Here is a 10,416-nt window from a genome sequence, read left to right on the forward strand (position 1 = left end):
GACAACTATGAATCCACTTCCTATCTCTGTGGACTTGCCTGTTCTGGACATTTCACATTAATGAGATCTCCTACTGTGTGGCCTTTTGTGTAGGCTTCTCACTGAGCACCATTTTGAAGATTCACCCACATTTTAGAACATAAACAAACAGGTCTTATCTCTGCCACCCCAGGGGGCCTGGCAACCTCAGGGCAGCTAGGGATGAAGCCCCAGCATCAGAAACCATAGTTCAGGCCCTCACCTGAGTCACCTGCCTGCCGGCAGGGCAGCCAAACCTCCCAGTGAGAGAAGATCTCAGGGCAGTTGTCACAATCAGCAGAATGATAAAGGAAGTTTGCTTTCTGTCTCAGTCCTACTCTGGTCACTCATGTAGGACAGACCTGCCAATGGCAGGAGGAGAGAGAGGGTGATTCCAAAGGACAGGGACTGGAGGGTTCACTCAGGAGAGAAGAGATTTAGGCTTGCCAAGTACCCCAGAGACACCAGGACTTGAAGCCTCGCCTGGGCGTAGGCAGAACGAAAAGAAGGGACAGAGCAGTAACCAGGCCAGGCCTGGACCAGGTCTGGGTGACCACATTCTCTGGCAGCCTGCCATGCCCAGCCTCCCTGCAGGCTGACCACAACGCCCTGTCCCGGAAAAAAGTGGCTGGAGATGCCCCAAGCCTGTCCGCAATGAACTGCACACACAGGACAGGTACACACATATGTGTGTGCACACTGGTACATAACACACATGATCACACTCTCAAACGTACACATGAATCCCACATGCACATGTAAATACACTCATGGTCACATACACAGAAGCCCACTTACTATATACACACTCGATACATGGACACAAACATGCATGCACTTGTGAGTACAAAACACTCCTACATGCTCAAACATGGCACATACACATGTTGTACACATCTACACACAAACCCTGCATTCCTGCACTCATGCATACATAGACACACATGCAGACCCTGGGACTGTGTGGATACCATGGGAAGCTGCCTCCCCACTCAGCCATGTCGGCCTCAGGCTGTGTTTACGCTCTGATATTACATTACCCCCTATGCTGGCAGTAAAGGCTTCATCAGAGAGAGGCCATCCTGGGGGGAGGTGGCCTCTGGGGACTGGACACAGTTGCTTCTTTATTCCAACTAAGCTCGCTCACGTGGCCAGAGCCCTGTGCTGGGTCAGCGTTTCCAGACGGCCCAGCTGGAGGGGCATCTAAGACTTTGCTAGAACCAAAGTGGGCCTGTCCATGTTGGTCACACTCTGGTGGAGAACAGGAGTGTGGGATGCGGGGGTCTGGCTGCAGTTCCCCCCAGGGGAAGGCAGTGACTGATCCAAGGTCACAAAGCTGGTTACCCACTTGCCCGTGGACGGACCTGTGGCCCGTCTAGCCAGCCTCAATTTCAAAAGCAAGGGCCTCCATTGGAAACCCTCTTCTGGCCCCAGGACTCCCTCACCCCTCTGCCTGAGCACAGACATCTCCCTGCAACACATACACACACACACCAGGTGGGTCCTGGCTCCAAGCAGGTGTGGGCAGACATCTGCTCACACACTTAAGAGTTAAAACCTCATGCCTTCCAAAACCCCCAAGTGCCTTCCTCTGGGTCCCAGCACAGGCTTGTCCCNGGGGAAGGCGTGACTGATCCAAGGTCACAAAGCTGGTTACCCACTTGCCCGTGGACGGACCTGTGGCCCGTCTAGCCAGCCTCAATTTCAAAAGCAAGGGCCTCCACTGGAAACCCTCTTCTGGCCCCAGGACTCCCTCACCCCTCTGCCTGAGCACAGACATCTCCCTGCAACACATACACACACACACCAGGTGGGTCCTGGCTCCAAGCAGGTGTGGGCAGACATCTGCTCACACACTTAAGAGTTAAAACCTCATGCCTTCCAAAACCCCAAAGTGCCTTCCTCTGGGTCCCAGCACAGGCTTGTCCCTGGGGAAAGCGTCTAGCATTCACAGGGCTCCTCAGGGTCTGCCAGGAACCACGTGTTTCCCTCACCACAGGGGCCCTCCCCTCCACAGCCTGTCCTGCCTTCCCTGGCCCACCCATCCAGTGGCCCAGATTACACATTCAGTGTTCTCCAAGAGGACTCAAGGGAGGTGGCACTACAGAGACGGTGGCACCCAAGCAGACATCTCTGAGCAGCCATCACCCTCCTCTGGGGCCTCTCCTGGGAAAACCCAGGGTACATGGAAGAAAGGACACAGGTGGGCTAGCCACTTGGGCCCCAGGTCTCAGCCTTGAAGAAGGGGCCATTCCTTTGCTCACAGGTACCACAAGAACATGTGCCACCCAGCAGCCAGGCACCCAGAGCCCAAGGCAGGGAAAAGCCACTGCTGGGTCAGGGTCAGCCCTGGACTACCTAGCTTGGAGGAAGGGCCAGTCTCTGACCATCTCTGGGGCTTCAGTGCCTGTGACAGGTAGCCGTTCTTCCCTCAGGGTCTGCAGCCTCTGGGGCCACAGCCCCACTTCCTTGGACCTTTCCAACTCCTACCGGGCAGACGCAACCATGCCCTGCAGCAGGCAGGCAGGTTACCAGCTAAACTCAGTCCAATACCAGTTCCCTTGTCACACCCTGAAATCTCACCGCCCCCCCCCCCCAACTGCCAGGAAGCTTCATCACAGCTGACTTCCAACAAGGCATTCTCCTATACTCAATGCAAACACATGGCCCTAAACCCAGCCTAGAGGGGCCATGGACAGGCAGGAAGGACTAGGGCAGGTGGGTCCAAGGCACATTCAGGGAAGCAAAAGCCAGGGTTGCCCCAGACACACCTTTTACTCAGTTCTTTTTCCCTTTCTAGAATCTTAATAATGTTAATGTTATGTATTAATATTAATGCTATTAATGTTAATAATGACGCTCCACCATCTCCCTGGCTTCAGCCTGGCTGTCCACACCCAGTCCCTCCAGGGCCCTCCAGTCTCCTGCTATAGGGTTCTGGGGTGCTAGAAAGACGCTCTGGTGGGCAGGACCGGCCTGGCAGCCTTACCTTCCCCATCCACCCACACAGGCTGCTTCTCCGCCCACTTCTGGGGTGGGGGCCATCCCTGCACCACCACCCCCATCCCACCTCCAGCCCGAATTGGCTGCCAGGTTGCATTGCCAACTCTGGGTGGCATTCCCACCCCAACATGCTCTCCTAGGTCAGCTGACACCAGCAAGGCCCCATCCCAAAACCAAGGGTGTCTGCCCTTCTTGAAGCGCTGGGGACAGGAGCCAGGGAAGGAGGGGTCCTGGCGGAGAGACACTGAGGAGAAAAGCGAAGGAAATCCTAAAAAGACTGGGTTCAAGAGTCACCAACATAGGAGAAATCAGGAGCCCCCCAAAAGGGGAGGAGCAGGAGTCACAGAAGTTGAGGTTCACAAGGTTGAAGGGAGGGATGGAGAAATCGCGGAGGAGCTGTTAGGAAGTGTGTAGCGGGTGTCACAAGGTGTCACCGAGAACAGCGGAGTAAAGGGTCACCAAAAAAGTAAAGTTCTTCAGGTCAGCAAAAAGCGCGGGATATGGGGTCACGGAGAAGGGAGGGGTCAGGGAATCGCTGACAAGCTGGATGAGGGTTCGCCGCTTAGATGCGTTGGACAAGGGTCAGAGCGCAGCCCAGGGTCGGGGGTCGCCGGGAAAGGCGGGGACAAGCCGCCGCGCTCCCCCCGCCCGCGGCCCCGGAATCCCGGAAACCCCGGCTCAGGGAACCTGGGCCCACGCGGGCCGGGGAGAGAGGCTCCGGCCCAGCGGGGGCAGCGGAGTCGGGGCGGGGGTCGGGCCGGACGCGCCTCACCTCGTACCCGGTCCTGCCGCCTCCGTTTCTCTGAGTTTCTCTTCAGGCGCGCTACTTCCGGGTTTCGGGCGACATCTTGGGAACTCTCGCACTTCCGGTCATGCTTCGAGGCGGGGCCTCAGTGGGCGGGCGGTGGGCGTGGTACCGACTTGGGTTCCAGAGCCGGGTGAGGGGCTGGGAATCCAGGGGCTCGGATTTGCATTCTGATCCCACCACCTACTGTGGAGACCCTGGCATGTAGCTTACTCTTGCTAACCTCAGTTTCCTCCTCTGCAACATGAGTATAGAACAAACCACTTCGACCTCCAGGCCTTTGCACGGGCTGTGCCCTCTCCTAGTGTACTCTCACCCTTGACCATAAACCACTATAGGGTTCTTGTGAAACCCGGATCTTGCCTCTAAAGCCCCCTCCTCAGAGAGACTCTTGCAACCATCTGAAGTGGTCTTTAACCACCCATTCGGTCACGCTTCCCCCCTTGCTTGCTTCTCCACCAATAGTAATTGGCTCATTAATCTGGATCCTAGACGAACTGGAGTTCTAGGACTGGAGTTCTAGAACCGTGGGCCCCCCGACATGGAGCCTGGCACATGGTGGGGGCCCTGGTAAGTACCAGGAGAGAGAGCAGTATCCTGTCCTGCAGGGTGCAGGGCCACAGGGATCTGTGTGGATCCCTGCTGGCTTCTTCCCCACTATGGCTTCCAGGAGCATGATGCAGACTGGATTTGCAACACTTGCCAGGAAGAGGGCAGGGCCATGGAACTGCCTGGCATAGAAAGCCGTTTTCTTGTGACTTGGGCCCACAGGACCCACCATGGGGTGGGTTGGCTGGTTCAGGGACAGATCCAGTGTAGGAGGCACAACTCCCTCCCCAGCCTGGTTATCGACAATGAAGGTGCTGCCACCCATTCCAACCCCAGGAAATTACAGGTCATCTCCCCACGTGCTTATTTATTCATTTGGCGAACTTTTACGGGTGCCACTCTGTTCCTGACCTTGAAGTGAGCAAAGCCGGGGCCCCAGAGAGAGCTCGGTTCTCAGCCCTGCCCTCAGGAAGCCCCCAGTCTAGGGTAGACAAAACAGGACCACACTCTCATCTGCAAGATCATGCCTGAGTCCCAGGAAGGAGTGATGTCTCTACCTAAGGCATCATGGAGGGCTGGAGGGAGGAGGGGATATTGACACTGGGGCTTTAAAGTTTAAGAGGAATTTGCCAGACAAGCATAGGAAAGGCAGTCCAGGCAAAGTATAAAAGCTGTTCAAAGGACTGATTTAGTAAGGGAAAGAGCATGTTTAGAAATTTCTTGTCCTACAAAATTCAGGCCAAAGACCCCCTGTACCCAAACCCACAAGCACAAGACAGCAGACAGGGAAACTGAGATCCAGAGAGAAGTGCTTTATCCAGAGTGAGTATTGTTTTGGCAATCCGGGTTATAACCTTAACTTTGAAACTATTTTTCAGAACTAATGAAAAGAAATCAAATTAAGTAACAGACACTGAAGATTCAAAAGGCTGAAAAAGCCAATTTGGCCTGGCTGGTGTAGCTCAGTGGACGGAGCACGGGCCTGCGAACCAGACAAACGCGGTTCAATTCCCATTCGGGGTAGGGGACGCACAAGAGGCAACCATACGTTGATATTTCTCTCCCTCTCTCCTTCCCTTCCCCTCTAAAGATAAATTAAAAAAAAATTTTTAAAGCCAACTTGGTATCCAGTTATGGTGGCATTTTCCCAGTTTCTTGCACACACCAACAGCCGCCCAATTTGCAGGGAAAAATGAGGAATGACAATGTGAGGCCCCTTGTTTAAAAAGGGTTCAGAATTTCAAGATGGTGACAGCAGAAATTGAACCAATTTCTGGGGCAGTCCTGAGCTACAAGTGTTGTCTTGACAAGCCGACATTGCAGACTTGATTCCTAGTGAGGGCACGTACAAGAATCAACCGATATCAACCAATGAATCCATAAATAAGTGAAACAACAAATCGATGTTTCTGTCTCTCTCTGCCTTTCTTCCCCTACCTTCCTCTCTCCCTCGCAAATCAATTAAAAAAAAGAAAAGAAAAGAAACAAGCAGAGTTTCCTGACCCCTGAGCAAGGGGCCTAGGTGAAGCCCCAGTCACAATGCACAAGGCCAGCCCTGCTCCCAATGGTCCTTGGAGGCAGGGACCAGTGTTACCTGCATTTTTCTGGTGGGGAAACCAAGGCGCAGAACTGGTCAGTAGCTGGCCTGAGGTCACCACAAGTGGTGGGGAGATGTGGACTTAGCCTCTGCCACGTCCACCTTAGGAAACCACAAGGTCTTTATGGGTAATTTCTCCTGAAGTGGGGGCAGTTTGCCCAGGCCAGGGTAGGTCCAGCCATCTCAGCATGGAGGAATCTGCCAAGTCTGGAGATGTCTAGGGAATTAGTCAGATTTGGGGATTTCCAGGGAACCAAAAGAGGCAGCCTGGGAGAGCAGAAGGGACATGGTTCTGGATCTCTAGACCCAGCCCCAGTCCAGCGGTATCTGCGTGCTATGTAACTCCTACAAAGTTACTTAACCTTTCTGTGCCTCTTTTTCCCCACCTGTAAAGTGAGGATGGTGATGAAAATAGCGGCTGCCTTTTAAGTTGTTCAAACAGCTAAATGACCAGTGCCTAGTATTTACCCATTAGTATGTCTGTTGGTGATAGTTCTGGACTACAGGGTCACCTAAGTGAACATTCAATGGTCACATGTTCCCCAGGTCCCCTCTGCAGTGGGGACAGTGCTCACACATGGCCAGGGTTCCCCCCAGACTCCACGACCAGACTTGTGGAAGTGGGGTTGCCAGATAAAATACAAGAAGCCCAGTTACATTTGAATTACAGGTATACAAAGAGTAATTTTTTTAGCATAAGTACATCCCAGGCAATATTTGGAACATACTTACATTGAAGTAGCCTCCATATATCTATCTGAAACTCACACATCCCAGGAGTGCTATATTTTTATTACTGAAATTGGGAGACCCAATAAGGGGAGATCACAGACAGAAATGGGGTCCCAGAGCAAGACCAGGGGAGGCCTGGGGGGGGGCATCTGCCTCTCTCTGAGCCTCATCATCTCCCCTGCTAAAGGGACATGGTCATAAGACCCAACACACGGACAAAAGAGGGTGTGCAGTGAGCTCGAAGTGAGGGTCAGCTCTTTTAATTACTTGGAAGAGCGGAGAACTTAAAACAGACCAGGAGGTGACATCCCCTGGGGTCTTCCCTGTGAACTCAGGAGATTTGGGGGCTATCCTCAGTTTTCCATCTGTGAGGTGCCACTGAGGTTCCAGCCTCAGTTTCCCTCCTGGGAAGGTCTCCGGGCTATGCCCATTTTGCAGTCAAGGAGACAGAGGCAAGGAGAGGGCACACCCAGGGAGGCAGGACTCTCAGACCTGGGCAGGTGAGGCCAGGCAGGTGGGCAAAGCCCTAGCAACCAGGGGCGGGGACAAAGCCACTTCCTGTTTCTCCACATTCTGGAAAGCCCCTGGCGTTCCTGATCAGCTGGAGCACCTCCCTCCTGGCCACTCCCGGGCCTGGGTCCCTCACCACTTCTCCTTTCCACACCCACTTCCCCTCACTGCGCCCCCCCTTACCCAGGCTAGTGGCTCCATTCCTGCCCTTGCTCTTCCTGCTTCTCTTTCTCCTCCCTTCTTTCCTATCCCTTCTCTCATGCCCCTCTTTTCTCTCCCTCTCTAACCTCTATCAGGCCCTTCCCATGGTGCAGGAGAGGGGACTGAGACAACAGCAACAGGGTCTGCCCAGGTTACACAATCCGTTCCCTTACCCCTGGCCTCACTGTCCCAGTCACTCTCCTCCTTTCCCTCCTCCCACTGCCCACCGGGCCCTTTCCATCTCTGTCAGTTTGTCCAAACCTCTACCTCTGTCTCCGGTTAGCCACCCTCCCCTTCCTTTATCTTGGCCCACCTGCTACTTGCCCCGAGGTGTCCTCAGGTAGTTCTGGCTGGCTGGTTGCAGCTCCCTTGGTACCGTCCTGGCCTGGCCTGAGGCCCGAGCAGGATTCTGCTGGGCCTGGCCAACTCTCTGAGCCAGGGCAACTTCAGGGAACATTGAACTTGTCCGACGGGTTTGAGATCCGCCCCAGACAGGCCTTCCTGCCTCTGGCTGAGGCTGAGGCACTCAAGCTGCTGGAAATTAAGTGTGACACCTAACAGAGTACCCCCAGGCTGGGTCAGGGCTGGTCCCTGAGGGTGGGGTGCTGGCATGAAAGAGAAGGAAGACCAGCTGTCCATCTGTCAAGCCCAGAGTGGAAGGACTGTTAGGAACAGGGAGTTATAGGGGGAAATATCAGGAAGCAGGAAGCAGAGACTGGGGAGGAGGTGGTGGGAATCATAGGGACCCCCAGAGAACTAGGGCAGAGCATTTATCCTGGAGGCAGTAGAGAGTTACAGAAGGTGATGGAGCTATGGAGTGGTATGGTAAGTGTGGAGCTGGAGGTCACTGGATCTGCCCACATGGGCTGGACAGGGTTGTGCCGAGGGGCCGCATCTCTGAAGCTCATCTGGGGGCCAGACTGAGGCCATGGAGGTTGATCTGCTGCCAGAAGCCAAGAAAAGGAGTCAGACTTTGGGTTCCTTTCTGTCAAGGGCCCGTTGTGAGTCAGGACAGAAGTGGAGAAGAGTTGAAGTGAGGGAGGGGGGAGAACCCTTAGGATGCCCCCTCGCCCCAACCCCATGCCAGAGAGGGACTTGGCTTGGCTTTGTCCCTCAGTGATGGAGAGTTATTGGAAGACTTAGAGTACCAGGGGAGATGCAGCTAGGGCGGGTTGTGTGTGGGGGTACAGGTGACCACAGGAGGAGGTGAGATGAAAGGTGGGGGGAGGCTACACATCCATCTGAGAAGCTTTACTGCACACCTTTGGGGCCAGGCCCCAGGGAAACCATGGAGAACAGAGCCTACCCCATGATGCTCCCAGGCCACAAGGAGTGGGCCACATGTGTTTGTCCTTCCTGGACCTTCCATTGATGTCTTGACTGGTCTATATAAATGATTGTCAGGTGAGGGTCTGAGAAGGTGAATAGAGCCCCCACCCTCCTCCAGGCTGTACCCCCTCCCCCTTGAGCACTGATGTCACCTGTACTGGGACTTCCTGAACCTTCACCTTGGATCTGCTCTGCCCCACAGGGAACTTCCAGGGCAGCAGCTGGGTGAGTCATGTCAGGTCCCAGTGGCTGTGGAGGAAACTGGACGCCCCAGCCGCAGTTAGGGCATCCCCATCACAGCCTGCAGAGCAAAGGCCAGAGTCTGAGTTTCAACAGGGGAGAAACTGGGGGCAAGAATTGGAGTTGGTCTGGAGTGGTTTTTTTGCTCCCCTATGGGTCATCTCTGTGTCCCAGGGCTGCAAGTAGGACCAGCCAAGTGGAGCTTCAGCATCAGAGCACCGGGGTTCAAATCCTGGCTCTGCCGCCTAGTAGCTGTGTGACCCAGGCAAGTTACTTAACTTCTCTTTTTCCCACCTACAAAATGGGGACAGTTATAATAATTCCCTTGGAGGGTTTTTGTCAGAATTTTGTTAACACATACTTAACCCAGTATGTGTTAAGTGTTTGAAGTGGGGCTTGGGATGTAGTGAGAAGTTTATGGTAAAATGTTTAAAAAGACAAGTTAAGAGAAGCAGGATTCATAACAGCCAAGGAGTGCAAACAACCCAAATACACTTCAGGAGATGAACAGAAAAACACAGTCTTTCCAGCCACACACGGAAATATTACTCAGCCATGAAAAGGAGCAAAGCTCTGACACTCGCTACAGCATGGATGGACTTTGAACACATGATGCAAAGTGAGAGAAGCCGGACACAAAAGGCCACAGAGCGTGTGATTCCATTTACGTGAAATGTCCAGAACAGGCACATCCACAGAGACAGAAAGTGGGCTAGAGTTTGTCAGGAGCTGGGGGACGGGAATTGGGATGACTGCTAATGGGGGTGGGGTTCTTTTTAGGGTGATGGAATGTTCTGGAAGTAGAGGGAGGTTTTGGCTGTACAACATTGTGAATGTGCTGAATGGCACTAAACTGTATACTTTAAAATGATTCATTGTATGAGAATTTCACACACACACACACACAAATTAACCCTGGGCATTAAAGGAGTGACAGATGTCACAGACGGTTCCTCCTCACGTCTAAGACTAAAGTTGCAGACCTGCTAATGTTCAAAGTCGTGGTCCTGGCTCTGATCAGCAGGCTCCACACTCGCGAGGTTCCGGGGCCATTGACTATGTGTGATCAGCTATGTGGACAGCAGGGACCTTGGTTCTGACGGAATGAGAAAGGCACCTCACCTCTGCGGTCTTGTCCTCAAAGTTCATCACCTCGTCTAACTAACCCTAAGACAAACGACAGACAAATCTTAACTGAGGGACTTTCTAGAAACTATTGAAGCAGTCCTCAAGACTGTCCAGATCATCAAAAACAAGGCCGGTCTGAGACACCATGATAGCCCAGAGGGGCCTAAGGTGACACAACAAGGAAATGTTGGGTGGGGTCCTGAGGCAGAAATGGGACATTAAGGGAAGACTGAAGACATTTGAAAACACTGAGGACTCCAGGTAATAGTAATAATGTTCTGATGGCAGATGTCCACACTGACAT

General features: G+C 53.5%; 1 protein-coding gene across 4 annotated transcripts in view; it reads right to left on the reverse strand.

Moving 5' to 3' along the window:
* Nucleotides 1–7,806, reverse strand: part of SBNO2 (strawberry notch homolog 2) — a 55,774-nt gene extending 47,968 nt beyond the window's left edge. Inside the window, exons 1-2 of one of the 4 annotated variants that reach the window (XM_037042329.1) lie at nucleotides 7,729–7,806; nucleotides 3,794–3,967 (exon numbers count right to left, since the gene is read on the reverse strand). The gene's annotated coding sequence lies outside the window, so the exon portion shown is untranslated. Of the gene's footprint in view, nucleotides 1–3,788; nucleotides 3,968–7,728 lie in introns of all 4 variants that reach the window. The other 3 variants (XM_037042327.1, XM_037042326.1, XM_037042328.1) reach the window with 3 other exon arrangements.
* Nucleotides 7,807–10,416: the final 2,610 nt, after the last annotated feature.

This window comes from Sturnira hondurensis, unplaced genomic scaffold (genome assembly GCF_014824575.4).
Source record: "Sturnira hondurensis isolate 20B ecotype Veracruz unplaced genomic scaffold, ASM1482457v3 Scaffold0003693, whole genome shotgun sequence".
Classification (NCBI taxonomy): domain Eukaryota; kingdom Metazoa; phylum Chordata; class Mammalia; order Chiroptera; family Phyllostomidae; genus Sturnira; species Sturnira hondurensis.